Below are 23,175 nucleotides of genomic sequence, written 5' to 3' on the forward strand. Positions count from 1 at the left end.
ATGTGTGCATGTTGATCCATCAGCAGAGAGTTCTAAGGCTTGAAACCAGCTATCCAATGTGTTTCCCTAGACATATACCATAAAGTTAAGAAGGATTATGTGGCTGTATAACATGGTGATATAACTGAATCTAGATAACATGGGAGATAATCTGCTGAACTCCCGTTCTAACTGCTATGACTTAGAATATCTTAACAAACATTTAGCAGGTTGGTAATGAGGTCAGATATGTGACATAACAGTCAGTAGGCAGTGGACAGGCCAGTGAAGTGGAACATGACACCAGTTGTAACCAGGGAACCCCCTGCCAGACTTTCACAACTCTCCTTCCATCTCTCTCTCTCTTCTTGACCCCTACCGTAGCAGAAACACCCTGCATACTCCATGTCTAATGGCCTCCCATGTTACTCCAATCAATTAAACACATCAGGAGGTGTTGGTAACGGCCACAGTGTTTTGTAACAGGAGGGGTCGAGGGCAATAGGAAGTGACTGGCCCCCAATTACTGTTGGTCTGCAGCCAGCACTGGGAGGAGGGGGAACCCAGGTGTTAGTTGTAAAGGTTGAGTTGGTGGTGGTCAGGCAGCCCATGTACAGGACGAAACCTGGGTATTTGGAATGCTAGCCACTGTATTCAGGAGTATATGAAATGCTGGATTATTTGTGAAAATATTCTGTCCTTATGGTTTCCTTTGTTGGACTTACATTTTGGACATACATCTTCATAATGCCTGGTGAGTACTAATAACTAAGTTTTCAATGTTCAGAAGATGATGTCTGATGGATGGTAGACTAATGTCGTACTGACAGTCACAAAGATCACTTATGCTGAATGCTTTCAGAACACAAACTGTGACCACTTTTGATATTGTTATTTGAGAAACTTTCAAGATGTGAATGGTTTTGTTTCCAAATCAAGCATGTGTGTTCATTTCTGTCAACTGGGAATATTTGTAATACCAGAGTGGGTTGAAATATGTTTTTTAGAACTCATCACATTCCTGTTTTTATTCAATTGCGACCTGACTTGATGATTGTGATCTTTAAATGTACTGAAATCCTACTCTATGACATTAATAGCCTTGAAGTGTTGGTCTGAGGGTCTGACACTGACCAAGCACTGGAGGGAATTAAGAGAGATGGCAGGTTAGGGTGGAGAAGACAGGATGTTATGGTGCTAAGTGGACATACAGCAGCGGCAGCAGCAGCAGCCCCATCAGCAGGAAACACTGATGTTCTCCCTGGGACATCCTCACTTGCCTTGATTTACTACTGGGATGCAGTCTTGTTTACATTCTGGCGTCTCTCATATTTACTGCTTTAATGGCATGTTACTAACTGTATTTATGCTCCTTCTCCATGCCTATTTACCTGCACTTCCTGGGTGAGAAGTGCCTTCTTACACTCTATACATGTGCCACTACTTATGTTCACTGCATTTTTTGCTGCCTTTTCTGCTGCCATGAAATTTTACAGTTGTGGTTGGTGACTTTAATGATTGCACATGAGGGACATGGCTTGCAGACATCACTGGTACTTATATAAGACATCACTGTAGTCATAAATACAATTTCTTTTTGTGTTTTTTTGTTTTTAATTTTTATTTTTGCGTAGCAAAATTCATCAGAATATTAGCATAAGTTGCTGCTTACCTCCTAAGGTATCTAACCCTACTGATATCAATGGGACAAAAAGCTGGTTGAATGAAGTGCTAGAATTTACATAAGAGGTGTAGTACTCAATGTTGTTTGATGTGTTTATCCTCCCTGTTGTCCTGCTGGGGCTTTGTGTGAGTGTGAAGGTGCCACCTACCTTCACAGAGCCATCTTGTAGGTCACACTAAACACAATCAACAATTACATGGCCATTATCATCTAATGGACTGCAGTGACCACATCTGAATGAGATTAGTCACAATAGCCTTCTTGTAGCTGGAGAGCATCCAGTGTCTGCTTGCTATCTCATTGTGCCTGCACACCATTAGCCTGACTATCTAATGACCCACAACAAAGAAACATCCTTCATTATGCAACATGAGAAATACCACAATTACAGTTATTCAACCTGACTGACTGTGCCTGATACACCAGCACAATGGTGATGACCTACAAGGCTGTGCCTGGTCAAGGTGTCTGTATAGGTCATTCCTCTGCTTCAATCTGCCTGCAGCCACACCCTGACCTCTCACCACCTATATTACAACTGCATGCTGCATGTACATCCAACACCCTGGCATACAGCAGTTCTAGGCTAAATGCCAGACCAGGATGAAGTCAATAGAGGAAATTCCTGTTTCATCTGCTGACAGAAATGTCATAGCGTCATCGTGTTTATTGAATCAGATTTCTCTATGTTTTGTAAGGATTGAGTTGTGTATGTTAGTACGCTGTAAGTGATTGAGAAGAAGATCTGCTAGGTGTACACACACACATAATGGAACCACAAGCAGGCAAGCTGTCTATGTCAATTTTCACATTCTCACTTCTTATCACAGAAAAGTCAAATCTGGAATTACCTAAGGATTGCAAGCTAAGGAAAGTATAGAGCTCCTGGGCATGTTGGCATGCATTGCTAACAAGATATTTCCCTTGAGGGATTTTTTACATATGTTTATAACATTCTTTACTCCCTTGCCGAGCAGGACATACCGAATCATACTCAGTGAATTCCCAGAGGGTAATGTCTTCCAACTTTCATATTGCCACCACTCAAATGCCACATTCAACAGGACTTCACCATGTGTGACCACTGAAAACAGGGATTTGCCGCCTTGTAGTTGATTTAAACCTATCTAACACTGAAGGATGTATGTATGTCGCTGACTTGGTATATTTCTGACCATGCCATAGCTAGTCCACATACATGTGTACACGAGGTTTGGTGGACAGGCAGCAATGTGAGACAGTATCAACATCACCAATACTAGCATAGACATGGAATTGAAAATACACCATTTTGCTTTATTTATTACCTGCAAATTACTTTTGTTATTGCATGACATATGATAAACAGATTCAACAATTTGCTTTATTTATAGTTGAGGAAATGGTAAATTAACTAGCTGTTGTTATTGTACTATATATAGGATATGAAATGTATTGATTTTCTTTCCCAGTTACCTGTCTTTTCAGTATATATGGCACAGCCACTGAACGAACGGCAGTGTTCTTAATATTCACTTCGCACTTTGACTTCAGTATTCTATATACAGAGATTATTGTAGTAGCATGTGTGCCACTCTGATTATACAAAATGTCAGATTTCCAAAGCATGACTGAGTTTAATAATTTCTTTAATACACATTACTTCTGGATTCTTTGAGACCAAAATGCACCGAGAACAACAACCATCAAATGATGTGAGCATGATCAAATGATTGTTTCTAGTCAGATGATATTTCCAAGGTTCACGATAACATTTGAATGATGTCAACAATGACATCCAGATGACGTAAACAATACACTCAGTGCATGTGAAGTCATGTCGTCCCAAGTGCACATACCATTTTTGTGATTATACCTATTGGTATTAATTAACTATATCATTTATCACCAATGAAAAAGCATTTACATCAATAAGGAAATTGACAAAGGTGTTGCTTGTAGTTGTGGAGATAACGGAGTGAGTGTGAGGTCGTATCGTTGCAACTGGCATTGCTTGTTTAGAACACCCCACAGAGAGAGGAAGGCATCTTTATCAAGTTTACATCTATGCGCTTAGCCACAGACTTGGAAATGGCTCTGCTATCCCCTCCAGTGGAGACAGCCCACAGGATGATAGATCTAGGAGAAGAACAGCCTGATTTGTTCAAATTGCCCATGAAATTGAGAAAGCAAGTTTGGCAGTAATGACTCTGTTACCAGCCCAATAATGAAGAGATTATCTACCTCACCAACTGCTGTCTACTCTTTTATAATTCAGTTTACTAAGTCAAAGATGTCAAGTCTACGCAATTTACTTGTCACCTTTCTTAATCTTGTTTTGTTACAAGGGCAATTTAAGTACTGGTACATTTAAGAGTTTGTTTTCCCTGTGTGTCAAAATGGAATTGTCAGGCATTGCAAGTCAACTACATGTGCATGTACATCTAGTGTAGGTTATGAGAACCCAGGGTTTTATCCTCAGATAGAGATGGCAAAACCTGCCAAAGTAAATAATCAAAGATGCATAGTGATATTGATACTCTATACATATTAGGATCCTCTATACATATTATAGTGACCATAACTAAATAGATACCAAGTACAATGGAAAGATCCTTAAGTGCGATGGTGTCTATCCCATAACTATTAAAGCCCAATACCTCTGAGGTACACCTGACATGAATGATGAGATGCTGATGAAGTACACAGCCATGAAAGGGACACTTTCCCTGCCCCTACAACGTTGGTGTGTCAAGAAATCCCCCAACTTTCACACTGTTGTATGTCAAAGAATCCCCACTCCCTCAGTGGTGTGTCAAGGAATCCTCCACCTCCACAGTGGTGTGTCAAGGAATCCCCACTCAAACAGAGGTGTCAAGGAATCCTCCAAGTAAAGTTTCAGCTCACATTTGAAAAGATGACCAGTGCATGTTAAAAGTTACCTAGATTGAGTTAATGGATAAGGCCTGTATTCACACTTTCTTAGTTTACATATATGAAAGCAGTGTGTCATCACCATGTCATCAGCGTCATATCAAACGGAAGCAAGTCAGTGACATCAAGAAACTGCATGTAACACATTAACAGATTTTATCTTAAATCTTTCATTATTTAACTAAGAGCAATCTTTGTAGTTCTGATTTTTCAGTATTTATATACTCAAAATGTCTGCCATTTGTTGATATGCATACTTCAAAGGATTGGTGTTCATTAGAATACAAGCAAAAGCCTGTATCTTGTTAGTGTGTATTTATTTGTTCATATAGGACCTGTACACAGAATGTTACTGGGATTTTTCACACTGGACCCTACACTGAATGTTGGTGGGATTTATTAGACAGGACCGTCCATCGTGTGTTTAATGTCTTTCTTCCGACATTACCCTGTCCATCGTGTGTCACATGTATATATTTGTTCAGACTCAACATGCATACAGGCACAACAAATGTCTCAATCTCTGATAGCTAGAGGGATGCAGTCAAATGACACATTGGTTGTTTCCTGTAAAGAAAGATTGACTTGGAACAAAGGACTTGTTTTATTTTAGAAAGACTATGTGTCCTGTATTTATCAATGGACAATGTAGATTTAGCTGATTTAGGTGTAAGGTAGCCAGCTGAGCATGAACTTCCATTACCTTCAAGTATTTACTCAGAAAACACTGTTGCACTAAGAGGATTAAGCTTATGAAAACCTGTTAAATGTCTGGTATGGGAATACCATGGGGCCCCGGTGTATGTTTGTTTACTGTGACCCAGCCATGTGGAACACATCAGCTCAGCACAAGCTTGCTCCGTACTGAGGAAAACACTAAAACTGTCAAATAAACATATTGGATAATCTATATACATCTCCTATACTTGCTTCCAGGGTTGTAAGAAAAGATATAACTTGAGGCATGTTAATAGATTTAGGCAGTAATCAGTGTCAGAGTGACCTCTGCTGTGCAAGGTGCCTTGATTCACCCAGTTCTTGCTCCTAACTGTACAGTAGTACAGTCTTGCATGCCAGCCATGTACTGGGGAGGGAAGAATGACATGTGATATATTGGGATTTGTGTCAGTTTGTTGGCTAACCAGCTGTGCTCACCATTTGTCTACTCACATCACAAACCTTGCAATAAATGGTTGCAATAAAACAGAGGAAATGGGAAACTCATATGAAAACAGAAGTAAAGTTATTCTTTTTCTCCTCCTTGTTCCAGACTTTTCGCCTACACATTCGGGTAAAATAGTTGTAAGTAAGTACACTGACAATTAACAGTTTCATAAAAGTCATAATATTAGCTCAGTGCATCATATCTTTGTCCAGCCCAGTTTGGGAATTCCACTGAATTACTGCTTGTTGAAACCCAGATTTTTTTCCTGTATCGCTCTGCATTGTTTTTTTCTCAGGGGGCTTGTTCCCCATGAGGGACTTAAGGTGCCATGAGTCAGAGTGAGAAGTTTGTGCTAGTATTTTTGAAAGAACCTATGGTGATCCTTTCAGTAATGCTGGTGTACAGTTAACTCCTCTGGAGTCCTTTGAGCAGTAGTAGCAAATAATAACTAGATTGGATGCTGTGGGGCTGAGGCAAAGGGTGTGTGGGTTGGTCCCCTGTGGTAGGGGAAACACTACAGCAGCAATGCCAGCATGTCTCTGCAGGGGCTGGACTAGGCAAGAAGTACAGGGAAATGTAAAGGAATAGTATGGTTCATGTTACAACTGGAGAAAACAACCCTGCTATGGTGTAGAGTTGACATTTGGCTATGCTGTCTGCAGGAAGTGGTAAACAAACCAACATACAGTCTATAAAATCATTCCACCATACAATTATACACTCTAATATTTTGCCCTGATTTCATAGCTGGCTGGACATGCCTTTTTACAACCTCAATTGATTTTGGTTTCATGAAAGACCTGTATTTCCCAGTGATGATGCAGGACTAAGGTGAACCTACAGCATATGACTGACCTTGCTCACTAGGGAAAAGGGTATGGAGGTAACAAGTCTTTGCTTGGTGGCTAATGAGAAGCTTAAGTGTTTTAATTTTGTGCCTCACTTAGTTCAAGCAGCAGAACATTGTAAAAACCTATGTGAGCCTGTATTCATTTAGATGATGTTCTGTAAATACCCAGGTTGTGTCAGGCAGACTTGATGATGAATGTCTAAGGGGTAAATGACCAGCAGCAAGGGCCGCCCACTATTGTTGCTGTTTACAACCACAATCAATCTCCTGTGTTTCCTTGTCATTATATCTCTGCTGCCTCACACATACTCATGCTGGCAAAGGAATCTTTTTCAACTCTTTAATCAGATTCTGACATTCACTTACAAAAAGTCTTTGGTGTAGTTTTTGCAGTGTCATCAACGAGGGTGCTGGCCACGGTTCACTGCCTGTGTTGTTAATTATAGTGAAGTCTTACTTTCCTGGGTGACCATGTCTGCTACATATGGGCTGTAGATTGCCTATGCTAGCACAGCTGAGTGTATCCACTAATTGTGACCTCTGGGGGAATGAGGCTACTTAACTTTCCGTGCATGTTCCCTCACCTGGAACTCAGCCCATGGAGCCAGTAAACATCTACATTAACAAGAGATCATAGACAATACTCCTCACCACATGTAACATCGACTTCACATCTAATTTTCACAAGCATAAAGTAAATGGCTTTGAATTATAGTTTCATTAATATCATTTTATGAAAATATTTCTGGAGGTATTTCAACATGTACCATTTGCAAGATGTAAATGCATCTTATTCTCAACATATCAGTTTGAAAACATACAAATAGATTGAGCTGACAGACAAGTATTTCAGCAAAGATGAAAGAATCAGTGGAAACCACTAGAATGGTTAGGTAGTAATGAAAACATAAGGTGCCTCTGCAAGGACGTAACATTCCATATTCTCCTCCTCACCAGCATGTTTATCATGAGCCATCATCAAATGCCCTGTTTCTGTCTGCACCTCATTCTCATTAACATCTCTGTTCAGAGTTTTATATGTGTCTGCTCTCATGTTTTCTTCCATGGCTGCATCCATGTGGATTGTATGATATCAGAAATTAAGATCTCAGCAGCCCTTGGTGTGAGACTTGTGGTCTCATTATTTTGTTCTGGCACCTCTGGCCAGACTGGATAGTGATTGTAATGAGTCCTGAGAGGTGATTAGGGTGGCCAGCAGATATGTGAGGTAAGGTGAGCTTAGTGTAAGTCTGTCCAAGGAGATGATGAATAAACCATACATACAAGCTATACACAGTGGCAGTCTTGTGCCTGGCAGATCAGTGGTGTGAATGTAGTTACAGAGATAAACATCATCTGGAGTTTTGGGGTATCCGACACAAACACAACACACCAATATTTGCTCCAATAATACACAAATGATAATGACATATATTTTATGAGGCAAATATGCATAAAAAGTAGCAGCACATTTCTGTTATCAGTCATGCTTAGTGTTCATCCATATCAGATCAAACAAACACCAGTCAGACACATATCTGTACATGTTGATTAAGAGGCGCACAGCACCCTTTGTAGATGTATGTACATCGTATGCCACATTAGCTAACCATTGCAGTTTATGACTGGGAATGTGGAACAGCCTACTGAGGGTGCATGTAAACCACAGTAGCGGAGGCTACATGAAAGACTTGGCACCAGCTACTCATCAGGCTGCTTTCTCCATGTATAGATAACGGGGCTTTATGACAAGGCTAGGCAAGGTGCGCATAAACCCGGCTGAATTCACACTCCTATGGGAAGAGGCAAGTGACAGGATGGGGGTTTTTATGGGGACTCTTATCTCACCAACAGATCCATACATTTTAATGTAACCTGCTAAAAACAAGTTGCCATAGAAACGTTATGAATCTGGATCATATCAGAATATTTGAAGATAACTTACTTCCTGAAATGGAGCTTCAATTTTGCAAAGATCCAGATTTTGTGATAAGGAGAGAACATATGGTGTACGAGTGAGTGGTATAAACACTGTAGCTTGATGAAGTATTTTTGAAGAGCAAGACAGAAGAATGGATCATCCCCATATGGGACTGGCTAACTGGCTGCCAGGCATCGCACTTGATCAGGAATATACAACTTGAAAGTAAATGGATGTCACATGAAGCCTGGCTTGTTGTACACACCATCTTTTGCCCCATATGAAGAACAAAGAACATTTTTCATCCAGTTTGCTTTTGTGATTGTGAGCATGGTTCAAATATGGAAGGAGAAGAATAGTGGGATGGCTTGACAGGGTGTTATCACTTTCACATTAGATGATAGTGTAGCCAGGTACCTAGTCTACCAGGTACCTACTAACGTTTAGATTTTGAAATAAAAGTTACCTTATTTAAAAGTCTATTTCTACTATCTAAAAAATGTAAAATCCAAATGGTGTCCAGAATAAGTCTTAATTTCAGATCTATCTAGGAATCTAGGCTTGCCAAATAACTCTTGACTAAGGATTCATTCTTTTGTTCATTCTGTTGTGACTGGTAGCCCAGGGTAGGGTAGTTGTCATGTAACACCAATGGATTTAGCTTTATACTGTTGTGTCAAATAAATAGTTTTAAAAGTTGTATCTTTTATGACCTGCCTCAAAACCTAAAGCAGATCATATGTTCCCTACAGTCAAACTGGTTAGAATAGAATAGAATAATACTTTATTGCCTTTTCATGAATTTGTGTTACATCAACACAGCTACTGACACATCAGAGTTAAGTGCTTTGTAAACAAATGGAAATGAGTTCTTTAAAGAAGCAAAGCTGCCTAACTTTGGCTCAAAAGCACATTATCTGAATATGATATATCATTCGGGAGGCAGGCAGTCATAATATGACTATGAAGCAAGATAACAATTTACTGAAACATCATTGCCTTTCGGAATCTAGGGTTCTTGAAGCAAAGCGTGCAAACAGGCAGGTAGATTTAAAGAGTCGTTGTATCTGTGCTTTGTCAATTATTGCCATCAACTCTCACTTAAGTCACAGATTTCAAAGAGATGAAAATACTCTTTTGGGATCAAACTTGGCCAAGTGCTCTGAATATGCACTAACCACTGACAACAGACATCATTTAGGTTGATTTTCAGTGATGAATGAAACGCTTGGGAGCTCCGACACTTTTGAGGAATTAATTTACTGACTATAAAAATGTAAAATATGTTTGATGCCAGTGTTTATTCATGACAATAAACATACCCATATTTGGTTTCAGAATAGCCTGGTCATCCAAACTCTCAGACACATATCTGTGGCTAACCACACTCTACCTAGTTACTGTAAAAAGGAAATTGTACAGGTATGTTGATGCCCAAATGATATCGTCCTTCTTTCCTATTTTTCAGTTGTGAGCCAAATTGATCCAGACGATGCCTCCCAAGATTTTGGTGACTACTCCTACAGCTATGAAGACAGGTAAGGTTGATAACTACCCACTATTGTATGTTTGTGTAGTTGGAATAACTTTGTCCAGTGTCAGATGATAGAACTTCATCACTTCCTTCGTCCACTCACCCAAGACTCCTACCATCTGAGACAATACCTGTTGATTGTTATTTTTTTTCTTTTCTCTAAACCTGATAAGAGAGTTTCAGCTTGACACAGATAGATTATTATTCATAAGGTATTTCATCAAATTTTAAGGTAAACAATACATAGGTTTCAATCTTTTGTATACAGTTCCAAAACAGCAGCTCCTATGTTGGTTTTATGCATTGAATGTTAGAGTCTAGTATATTCATAGCGCAACATTAGGCAGCTGCCATCTGCATCTACAGAGAATATTTACCAAATTAAATCTTAAGTGTGTGTTTTCCATGATGGCGGAATAAATATGAAAATGTGATATGTACATTTGATCATTGTTGAACCCTTAAATTGGAATAGTGACAAGATGTGACTAAACTAAAAATGAAACTGGATATGGTGGTTTAGCACAAAGGTGAAACATGATTGCTACTGTTGAGAAGGTTGTAAATATGCACCCATGGAAGATACTGCAGTGTAATATTTGTACAACAATATTACACTAGTATAATACCGCTAGACGTATGACATCATAATAGTTTACAGTTATGATGTCACAATGCTAATACTTCTCTCACAATGGTATTAGACCTTGCTTGACTCACGGAAAGCTGAAAGTCATCACACTGTAGGCAGTTTCTGTCAAATTATGTTGTAATAAACAGAATACTAAACTTGCTTCCATGAAATACCATTTTTATTAAAATCGTGAAAGATTTAGTATCTAACTCACTTTCGCTCGTTTGATACCGAATCATTAACTCATTAAATAAAAGTGGTATTACACAGGAGGTTCTTTAGTATCCTCTATGTAATATGCTGCATGTAATATGCATTATTAAACCACCAAAATACACTAAATGGAGTTTACAACATATTCATGTGGTATGATGTAGTCAATGAACTAACTGTCTGTGTTCCATGCTGCTAGGGAGAAAGTGGTCAGGTATGAAGGGTAGGAGCCTCACTCTGATCTCTGTCTTGTCACTGTGTAGAGCATGTGTGTCTGCTGTCTTAGTGCTTGTGTAGGCTTATGTACCCAGTAATCATGATCCTGTAACACATGGAGCTTGAATTGTAGCTTCATTGTTGGTAGGCCACTCTCCCCTGCTCTTGAATGGAACAGTTGAATGCATTTTATGTGTCTTTGTTTAAAACTGACATTCATTGTCCCAGTGTGTGGACACACAACTCCGCCAGTTGCCTACCGCTTTTACGGAAAGTCATCTTTGTTATGCATTAATGACCATGCCATAACTGTCATTGTCCTAACTGAACATGTGTTTTGGAAAGACAAAACCAGCAGTAGAAATAGCTCTTACATCCAGCTTTGGCCATGTGAGCACCAGGTTTTATGGGTGTTATTATGTGAGAGTTTTGCACATCAGTAGTTTTATGATGGAATAATAACTGTGCTCTAATCTGTACAGCTGCCACCCATAATGGTGTGGCTTTATGTCCCTGCAAGGTATGTGTTACAGCTCACACAGCTAAATCATGGACATCCAGTCGCAGCACACAGTCCAACAAAGGCATTTGTATGGAGTTTTGGGGAAAGAATGCTACAAGTACTCATTTGTTTATAGGCATATTTTCCTCACTATTTCCTTGTGTAAGCCCAATGATGGACGAATGTTTTAAGAAACAGGTAGGGTCCATACTTGTCCATTTTCATTTGATAAAGCACTCGCTTGATGTTTTTGCTGTCCATAAGAACATAGGAGTTTTTTGCAGGACCAAATCTAGTAAATAGCAACACAATCACAGTAAATATATTGGAACACTTCTATGACATCTCCTCCAGTCTTCTTGCTTTCTAGCTTTGAACAGTGCCGGAAATAGTTTCATGTAAATATTTCTACCTTCTGTGTCGAGAAGACAAAATGCTTTTGATGTTGTAACCAGTAATGCATGTTTTCTTTAGTGATGTACAGCAGCTCAAGTGGTGAGTTGAACAAGTCATCTGAGCATTAACTTGAAGGAGTAATTTTGTAAGGGAATAATGTAAGGGAAGTAACCCCTGCCTCAGTTGCTGGAGTGAGTGGGGAAGTAAGTGAATCACCCCTACAATCTCACTGAAGGCCGGGATTACACTATGCCTTGCCAGACCAACACTGTATGTTTCATTTTCCCTTGTTTTACCTGGTTTTCAGTTTCTATTCAGTTTTATGTCATGTTGCAGAACAGATGTCCTGCTGTAGTTCGTTTGTTGCATGTCAGAAAAGGGATACAGCTCTTCCATCAGTTAACAGCTGCACATGTTCCAACTAATATTCATTATTGTTGTGTTTTTCATGTTTTATGAAGTGTAAGATTAATTTTTCCCATGGAATCATGTGTCATCAGCCTAGACAGTGTAGTGTGAGTTGCATAAATGAAAGGAATTAATCAGACACAGATGCATTTAGATAAGGAGCCAAGCCTAAATGTCCTTGTCTGGATTACACTAATTGATTGCCATGCAAGTTGGTCCTGCTGGACTCCACACTAGCACAATAGCTATTTCATGATGTTAGGGCTAAACGAAAAATATCAAGGATCATATGAAGAGAGAGAGAAGTGAGATATTAAGCTGTTGCATAATAATATGCTTCTGATTTTGATTTCCAAGAAAATTTCATTACTGTAATTGGCACTGTCCCGACTGCAGTTTGAACATGTAGCCTTTGAATGTTTTGGATGCCAAATTATTATAGATAAAAATTGTGATTGCTGATTAACTGGCTATAACCTTTTGTAATCCAGAAGATATTGATGAATGAGTTGGCATCCATGTATACATTCCTTCAGCTAAAACAAAAGAGGTATTTCTACACGTAACTTAAACCATCAAAGTAAACTGACAATTTTTTCAATATTACCTGTGGAGACATGAGTGAAATATGCAATGAAGAGAAATCTGGTATGACTTGTCACTTGTAATGATACACAATAAATTCTCATGTCTCTTTACTACTATTAGGTCAACCAGCAGTTCTATGACAAATTTTATACACCATGATTGCTTCTGCAATTCTATATTGGCAGTTCACCTGTAGCTTGGCAAATGATTCAGCATAATTCCTTCTCACATGATTGCACCATGAAGCTTACTATGGTCAAAACCTGATACATATGAAATGTACGAGCTGTTTCTCTTGTGTTGATTCAGTGGGAAGCAACTGGGCCTTGTGTGTAACTGAGTCTGACACAAGGAGGTACTCCTGGTAAACACTGCAAGGCACACACTCCTGCCCACTTTGTGGATGTACATCATCAACTGAATCAATCTGGGCATTCTTTTTGCCAAAGACACAGAACATATTGAATAACTAACTTAAGATTTTCTCAAATATTATTCCAGATGCAAGTTAACGTGAAACCAAAACATTTTTGGGTGATTCAGATTCAGGCTTTCTTGGTTAAAATCAGGAGACATGTCTAAGAATAATGTTGAGTAATTCCACTGTTTGACTGCTAGATGGAAATGTACCATTCCAATTGTTAAAAGCCATTCTTAGTCCCTTATCTGCAACATTAGTGGTTGTGTATGGGAAGCAGTGACTGTTGGCCAGGTGGCAAATTACCCACTTATTATGTAAATAGTTAAATTAAAGATTTTGCTGTCTGATTGCTACTAGCAAGGAGCCATCTTGTTGAAATGTTTATTGGACTTAACCCAGTCCCTTCTGTAGTTGATTGCTTCCAGCCCTAAGATAGGCACAAGGCCATTGCGCTTGTACTGGCTTGTCACAAAGATTTTAGTTTCCTATAAAGGCATATTAAAACAGTTTATGCTAGGTGCTGCATAGGTTATGACTTTTTGATCATCTATAAACATTTATCTGTGTGCCACCAAGCCAGCTTTCATTACGGTAATACCTTGTGTGTAATATCCACCAACAAGGAACAGGCCCTCTGTAGGCTTGTGCATGGCCATAGGGATAGCTTGATACCAAGGAACAGATAAGTCCCATTATCTTCCTCCTCCGGCTATCAAACTGATGACGTTTACAACACTATAAAACCAAGGTCTGCTTTGTTGTTGAAGAGTTGAACAGGCTGACCATGTAACAGAATCAACAGGGGAGGTGCTCCAAAAGTGGACACTCCTTCTTTTGGTGTTTTCCCATTTACTGAGAAGGATTCATTTGTGCCGACCACAGAGAAGATAGATGGACAAAATGATAGGTGGCCAGTCATGAAGATATTAACAGGCTGTACACAGCAGGCCCAATCAACTGAGCAGGCAGCAGCATCACAACAGGACAGTAAATGTTGGGTATGGGCAATGTGAGACACTTTTATCAGTGGCGTATGATAGAGAGAACCTAGCCCTTACCTTGACTGTTCATTGATGTATTTCAGGAGTTATCATTGACAATAAAAAAACTGTATTGCAGATAACTTCATTGCTGTGAAATATTTTAATCCATGACTTACAACAATTGTCTGCACAGTAAGGGGAACAGTAATCATGGTAATGCCTACCTGTTCTTCCAACAGCCAGCATGTCCTGTGTGCGACAAGCCTGTCCCAGTAGCCTGTGGAATTGTGTGCAAGCAGTCACTACTTATATACTGGTCTATCCTTCTTCACAGATAAACTGACATGCCAGGGGTATCTTGATACCATTTTGGCATGACTTACACCCTTTCAACCAAGACATATGTTGCACACTTTTTCTGAGGTATATGTGGTATGTGTCAGCTTTATGACACATCAAATGTTTGGGCCCCGTAATGATGGAGGTGTACAGGCTGATCTGATAGTGATATCAACAGGGTTAAACACTGAAGGGAAGGAATACCTGTGACATTCATAATTAAGAGATTGTGGAAAATTTGACATGCTCACAGATATATGTGAGCAGGTGCATGGCAGTATTTAGCTAGATGGATGAACTTGTAGGTGGCTGGTGACGGCTGGACGTATGAGGAGATAGTGATGACTCTATGGGCAGCAGGAGGTACTGCATAGTGGGGAGGAGATATGTGTGTAGGTACATCATGTCAGGTCTAATTATGTATCTGAGGAAGTGGGCTGATAGTCTCTGTACCCTTTCCCCATCAGCTGCAGCAGATTCTCTTGGTTGGTTGCCTCATGACAGACCTGCCATGCCAAGAATATCTGGTTCAGTCATCAGCGTATGATACTTCACCCACTTGCTTGACTTTGACATCCTATTGGCTACAACTGCACGGAAAGAATGGGATCATTAGTTGTGGTTTAAGGTGTGGAATTCCGAACTTTGTCATTGTCATAGTAACAATCAGGGAGTTGAACACTATGTTGAGAGGAAGTTGGTATCAGAGGTAATTTTGATATTCTTCATGAATCTGTTGCATATTCATTGGTCAGAGCTGATGCCACCATGTCATTGCTGACGACACTCTCCACAGGGGACTGAAGCAACTGAAATTTACAACTTTGCGTTCTTCAAACTACGGCCCTTAAGCTAAAGAAAGAAATGTTTCTTATTGTTGTGTACATGGTTTGTTTTTTTAATGCTTTCAAATTTTACCATTCCTAATTTTATGCATTTGACACTTTTCTATGTGACCTTCAGCCCTCTAGGCTGTATGCCATGGTACACAATGTACTAAATGATTACAATAGTATTACACTTGCTTGTTTCCATATTGTTTTAATTAATGTACTTTCAACACTTACCTTTCAACCTTGCTTTAGTGTCTCTGGTTGTCTTTTGACTGCCACCTTGGTGTAGTGGTTAGAGCATCCACCCGGAGAGCGGAAGGTAGCAGGTTCAATCCCCAGCCACATCATACCAAAAGACGTTAAAATATGTTACTTGTTGGTCCCTGCCTGGCACTCGGTATTAAATGGGACCAACAAGGACTGGTCGGCTCGGAGTTAGTATAATGTGTGTGAGTCGTGTATTCATGCTTAACTGCGGCATCGTATCTATAAAACAGCACTACAAAACCAGCTTAAGTCTGGGCTAGTACAAGCAGCCACACATACACACTCATGCACATCGTCATATAAGCGAAAATTGTTCTTAAGTATGACGTTAAACCCCATTTCACTTCACTGCACCTCACCTAACCTCACCTGGTTGTCTTTTTCATTCACTGTTTGTAATCAAGGCCATGCCCTCAAAATGTTTCACCATGCCATTCTTTAAATATAAAAAATAGTGAGAAATTATATGAAAGCGATGAGAGTTGGTGGGTCTCTTAAAGTGAACACAGATTTACAGAAAAATACTGGCCATCCCAATCCCATCCTCCATGCCTCATCTTCCAACTACACTGCAGAGATGACACACGAGGAGAGAAAGTTTGACAGCTAGGACATTTAATTTCTCATTCCGTCCTGCTTGTCTGAGTTGTGTGAGGACATGCCTATAACTGCCCAAGGTGACATCTCGTGGCCCACGCTATTGTGTTAGATTAAAGCCGTAAAGCAAGGTGCCTTGAATGTGACTATGTGTTCCAGGGCTGTATTGTGGTCAGTACTTGCTCTCCTTCATCACCACACAAGGATTATAAGCAGTCACAAGTGCCTCAGACACTTCAACCTAATATGCAAAGCGAATGATTCATGAGTTTACAAACATAACATTTTGGTGTTCTCACTACTAACCTGACTGAAACTGTGTAAATGGAGCATGTATTGTATCAGCCATAAACTGATTAGTCCCCATGTTCTCCCAGCCTTATTCAGTGTTACTACAGTAGTATGACAGGAACATTCGCAGGGGAATGAATAATTCAAGCGCAGTATCAGCTCTTAATTGAAGCTATCAGTATGCAACACAAGAATACTATGATGTATACAGTAACTTTATAAGTACAAACTTTAATAGTCTTCAGTTCAGAATTGTGACAGAGGCTAATTCATAGCCATCTTATCTGCTATACCAGAGGCGTGTTATCAGAGTGGAATTATTTGATCCATTTGGACATGTAATAAGGAAAGAGGGAGGGCTGGCCTGCGGCAGTCTCCAGGCAGCAAATATATCAGTTAGACAAATCAATTATAGATCTGTCTGTGAAAACAATGATTTAGATTTGATTGCCACTTGTTGTAGCTCTTGTGCCGTGCTTGCTGACCTTATGTATAGTTTATCTCTGGCCATGAAGGTCTTGGGTTGGGTGTTTCAATTACTACAATTGCTGATTGTTGTTTGGACATGCCGTTGTCTGATCTGGAGGCAATATGTCCATCACATTCTGTTTACATCTATTGTTTAATCTGTTTGCTGCTTTGTTATGTTCACTTGGCTATTATCTGTCTTCTGTTGTACTCCAAAATAAACTTCATTTAGAGACCACTTCCTCTCAAAATGAGCAAGTATCAAGATGTGGCTGACTTTCAGTTCAGGAAAGAAATATAGTTTAAGAATTAGTGAAGAAACACCCATACTTTCATGAACAATCCCATAATATTCTTCTTAGAAAACAATTATATTTTAAACCTATCCAGTTGTAGTCGTTCGTACTGTAACAAAGGAAACTATATGTATTAATTTGATATTTTGTTATGAATACTTTAAAATGTTTTCACTGTTAAATCTAAAGTTCAAGTTTATTGATGTGATGATGCACATGCCCTATGCTCAGTAATAAAAGCAATTGTCTTCCACTCCACTGGCTAATTGCGGGCATACAGAAACAATAATCGCAGAATTACTGATGGCCAATTTTGGGTTTAATCTGCTGAAACTCTTAAGCTCACAACCCCTTAGAAAAAAAATTCTTTTGAAATGACTAACTTTAAGGAAATAATTTTCCTGTAATAGGCCATTGTAACAATATTTCCAATTTCCTGGCACTAAAAATAGCAATGAAGTGGACAAATTAAGATTTTAAATCCACAAAACCAGTACTTGATCAGACATGACCACAATCTGAACATGAGGTTAAATTGGTTATAATGCACCGTCCAGAGTAGTTACTGATTGTCAGATGCCCGCAGCAAATTCCCTATGAACACATGATATTTGAACATCAATCTGTGCATGTGTTGATATCTAATAGACAAAGTGTACTTCATCATGTTGCAACAGTTTCCTGAGCTGTTTAAAGACCAGCTCACAGTAATGGTAGAATTTGCTCATGGAATTCTGACTTGAGTTTCAGTGAGTCTGTCAATATGCACAGATATCAAGGTGAGCTGCAATGCCTTCTAACTATTTTCTCTTCTAAAAATTCAAATTTGAATAAGTACAACATGAACATACCAGAAAATTAAAAAATATAGCGGAGGGTACAACATAAGTCTGTGTAATGAAGGGGAGGCAAGCATATAGTGTATTTGTGATGACATATGAAGGGAGTCAGCTATGTGTATGATGAAGGGGAGGCTACAGCTATAGTGTATGTGTGATGAAGGGAGGCTACAGCTATAGTGTATGTGTGATGAAGGGAGGCTACAGCTATAGTGTATGTGTGATGAAGGGAGGCTACAGCTATAGTGTATGTGTGATGAAGGGAGGCTACAGCTATAGTGTATGTCTGATGAAGGGAGGCTACAGAAGGGGGAGGCTACAGCTATAGTGTATGTGTGATGAAGGGAGGCTACAGCTATAGTGTATGTGTGATGAAGGGAGGCTACAGCTATAGTGTATGTGTGATGAAGGGAGGCTACAACAGAAGTCTGTGATGAAGTGGAGGCTACAACAGAAGACTGTGATGAAGGGGAGGCTACAGCTATAGTGTAAGTGTGATGAAGTGGAGGCTACAATGGGAGTCTGTGATGAAGGAGAGGCTACAACGGAAGTCTGTGTAATGAAGGGGAGGCTACAGCTGTATGTATGTGATGAAGGGGACGCTACAGCTGTATATGTGTGATGAAGGGGAGGCTACAACGGAAGTCTGTGTGATAAAGGGGAGGCTGCAATAGAAGTCTGTGTGATGAAGGGGGGCTACAATGGAAGTCTGTGATGGAGGGGAGGCTGCAGGGTAAGTCTGTGTGATGAAGGGGAGGATACAACAGAAGTCTGTGTGATGAAGGGGAGGATACAACAGAAGTCTGTGTGATGAAGGGGAGGATACAACAGAAGTCTGTGTGATGAAGGGGAGGCTACAATGGGAGTCTGTTTGATGAAATGGAGGCTACAACGGTAGTCTCTGTGATGAAGTGGAGGCTACAGCTGTAGTGTTTGTGTGATGAAGTGGAGGCTACAGCTGTAGTGTATGTGTGATGAAGGGGAGGCTACAACAGAGGTCTGTGATGAAGGGGAGGCTACAATGGGAGTCTGTGTGATGAAGGGGAGGCTACAATGGGAGTCTGTTTGAGGAAGGGGAGGCTACAACAGAAGTCTGTGTGATGAAGGGGAGGCTACAACAGAGGTCTGTGATGAAGGGGAGGCTACAATAGAAGTCTGTGTGATGAAGGGGAGGCTACAATAGAAGTCTGTGTGATGAAGGGGAGGCTACAACAGAAGTATGTGATGAAGTGGAGGCTACAACAGAAGACTGATGAAGGGGAGGCTACAGCTATAGTGTATGTGTGATGAAGTGGAGGCTACAACAGAAGTCTGTGATGAAGTGGAGGCTACAACAGAAGTCTCTGATGAAGTGGAGGCTACAATGGGAGTCTGTGTGATGAAGGAGAGGCTACATTGGAAGTCTGTGTAATGAAGGGGAGGCTACAGCTGTATGTATGTGATGAAGGGGACGCTACAGCTGTATATGTGTGATGAAGGGGAGGCTACAATGGTTGTCTGTGTGATGAAGGGGAGGCTACAACAGATGTCTGTGTGATGAAGGGGAGGCTACAGCTGTATGTATGTGATGAAGGGGATGCTACAGCTGTATATGTGTGATGAAGGGGAGGCTGCAATGGAAGTCTGTTTGATGAAGGGGAGGCTACAACGGAAATCTGTGTGATGAAGGGAGGCTACAATGGAAGTCTGTGATGGAGGGGAGGCTGCAGCGTAAGTCTGTCAGATGAAGGGGAGGCTAAAATGGAAGTCTGTTTGATGAAATGGAGGCTACAACAGAAGTCTCTGTGATGAAGTGGAGGCTACAACTGTAGTGTATGTGTGATGAAGGGGAGGCTGCAATGGAAGTCTGTGTGATGAAGGGGAGGATACAATGGGAGTCTGTTTGAGGACAGGGAGGCTACAACGTTAGTCTCTGTGATGAAAGGGAGGCTACAACGTTAGTCTCTGTGATGAAGGGGAGGCTACAACGTTAGTCTGTGTGATGAAGGGGAGGCTACAATGGGAGTCTGTGTGATGAAGGGGAGGCTACAACAGAGGTCTGTGTGATGAAGGGGAGGCTACAACAGAAGTCTGTGATGAAGTGGAGGCTACAATGGGAGTCTGTGTGATGAAGGAGAGGCTACATTGGAAGTCTATGTAATGAAGGGGAGGCTGCAGCTGTATGTATGTGATGAAGGGGATGCTACAGCTGTATATGTGTGATGAAGTGGAGGCTGCAATGGAAGTCTGTGTGATGAGGGGAGGCTACAAAATTCTAGTCTGTGGGAGTCTGTAGAAGGGCTACAACTGTCTGTGATTGAGGAAGAAGCTACTGGCTACAACAGGTCTGTGTGATGAAGGGAGGCTACAACAGTAGTATGAAGGGGAGGCTACAACAGAAGTCTGTGATGAAGGGAGGCTACAACAGAGTCTGTGTGTGATGATGAAGGGGAGGCTACAACAGAAGTCTGTGATGAAGGGGAGGCTACTACAGTCTGTGTGATGAAGGAGGAGGCTACATTGGAAGTCTGTGTGAAGAAGGGGAGGCTACAACGGAAGTCTGTGTGTGAAGGAGGAGATGAAGGGGGATGCTACAGCTGTATATGTGTGATGAAGTGGAGGCTGCAATGGAAGTCTGTGTGATGAAGGGGAGGATACAATGGGAGTCTGTTTGAGGAAAGGGAGGCTACAACGTTAGTCTGTGTGATGAAGGGGAGGCTACAACGTTAGTCTCTGTGATGAAGGGGAGGCTACAACAGAGGTCTGTGTGATGAAGGGGAGGCTACAGCTGTATGTATGTGATGAAGGGGAGTCTACAACAGAGGTCTGTGTGATGAAGGGGGGCTACAACGGAAGTCTCTGTGATGAAGGGGAGGCTGCAACGGAAGTCTCTGTGATGAAGTGGAGGCTACAACAGAGGTCTGTGATGAAGAGGAGGCTACAATGGGAGTCTGTGTGATGAAGGGGAGGCTACAACAGAGGTCTGTGTGATGAAGGGGAGGCTACAACGGAAGTCTCTGTGATGTAGTGGAGGCTGCAACGGAAGTCTCTGTGATGAAGTGGAGGCTATAACAGAGGTCTGTGATGAAGAGGAGGCTACAATGGGAGTCTGAGGAAGGGGAGGCTACAACGTTAGTCTCTGTGATGAAGTGGAGGCTACAACGTTAGTGTATGTGTGATGAAGGGGAGGCTACAACGGTAGTATATGTGTGATGAAGGGAGGCTATAACAAGTCTGCGTGATGAAGGGGAGGCTACAACAGGAGTCTGTTTGATGAAGGGGAGGCTACAACGGTAGTCTGTGTGATGAAGGGGAGGCTACAACAGTAGTGTATGTGTGATGAAGGGGAGGCTACAACAAGTCTGTGTGATGAAGGGGAGGCTACAACGGTAGTCTCTGTGATGAAGGGGAGGCTACAGCTGTAGTGTATGTGTGATGAAGGGGAGGCTACAGCTGTAGTGTATGTGTGTTGATGTCAGGTCTGCTCTTTGACACGGAAAGAAGGGATGGAGGCCTCATTTTGTCCCTGAGTAGAACACAGCCAGACACAAAGCCACAATAAACCTCAAGCTCTTTGCTCAAAGGAAAAAATGAGGTTTTATGATGCATTATGGGCCATTATTGTGGTATGGTGAATATATTGTGAAGAACAGATGTCTCTCATACCCAGGGAGGGGTTCATTGTTTCACAGATACACATACGATGCCTGTTTAAGCCATTTCTTCTGTTGCCACAGTGTTCTAGTTCTTGTGTCAAATAATCCATTGTAAGCATCACTAACTGTAGGTTGTAGAGTTCTGTGCTGCTCCAGGTGATCACTGGTGTTAAACTGACTAGAGGAGTTAGGACTAGTAGAGGAAACCCTGGTGCAGGCAGTCAGCACCTTGACTACATATTCACACCATGGCACCTGAGAAACAACAAAGTTTGTTAATCTTGTCATGTAAGTGTAGGTAGTCAAAACACAATGTCTAAAAAACAGTACTGGGGTATGTTTCTTTTCATAGTAAAATAGACCTCTTTTAAGTCTTTTAACTCCCATTTCATGGAAGGTAGCCCTCTTTTCATCTTCAAACTGTTTGTAAATAAAAGTGTTGCTGACTATAGAAGCCCTCACACAACTCGGTGTTATATGCTTATGTTATGATATGTGATATGTATAAGGGTGGGCATACTGACACTGCATATGTCAGTGCTGGGAAACTGACACTATATATATGTGTGTGTGGTGTGATGCACACTATATATATGTGTGTGTGGTGTGATGCACACTATATATATGTGTGTGTGGTGTGATGCACACTATATGACACTGTGTGTGCATTGAAGCTGGCATTGTGTGTGTGTGTGTGTGTGTGTGTGTGTGAGAGAGAGAGAGAGAGAGAGAGACTCCATATACATATGTGTGTGTGTGTGTGTGGTCTGATGCACACTACAGGGGTGGAAATAACTTTAAAATTGATAGTGTACTCCGGTACAGTGGCACATGTAAAGTCACTTGCCCTGTTAATTTTTCCACTATACCCGACCGTTTTCTTGCTGATGGTGTGATGGCATTACTATCTCAGTGGTGCCTTATTGACACTGTGTTTATAATCATTGGTGTGGTGGTGGGACAGTGGTATATGTAGTGGCCCTCCATGAGTTCCATAGTAAGCCTTTAACCTGTTCAGGCATTATACCTCATAGACACCACTTCTGAGCTCCTGTACATCAGTATAAGATGTACATATAGAGCTATATATGTCAGTTCATATATTGCACCTTGTTATTCTGAAGAATGATACTTGCTATGATAATAAGAAAATAATACAGTAAATCATGCCAACATTTAGGTATATTATTCAAGATGCTGAAA

General features: G+C 40.8%; 1 long non-coding RNA gene across 2 annotated transcripts in view; it reads left to right on the forward strand.

Annotated features, from left to right (window-relative positions):
• The window catches only part of LOC124286533, a 105,904-nt gene extending 94,785 nt beyond the window's left edge, over nucleotides 1-11,119 (forward strand). Inside the window, exons 3-4 of one of the 2 annotated variants that reach the window (XR_006901059.1) lie at nucleotides 9,981-10,050; nucleotides 11,093-11,119. This is a non-coding gene — a long non-coding RNA (uncharacterized LOC124286533). Of the gene's footprint in view, nucleotides 1-9,980; nucleotides 10,056-10,750; nucleotides 10,766-11,092 lie in introns of those variants that run through there. The other variant, XR_006901058.1, reaches the window with a different exon arrangement.
• The last annotated feature ends 12,056 nt before the right edge of the window (nucleotides 11,120-23,175 follow it).

Source organism: Haliotis rubra, unplaced genomic scaffold, assembly GCF_003918875.1.
Source record: "Haliotis rubra isolate DU_JTF1 unplaced genomic scaffold, ASM391887v1 Scf110, whole genome shotgun sequence".
NCBI lineage: Eukaryota > Metazoa > Mollusca > Gastropoda > Lepetellida > Haliotidae > Haliotis > Haliotis rubra.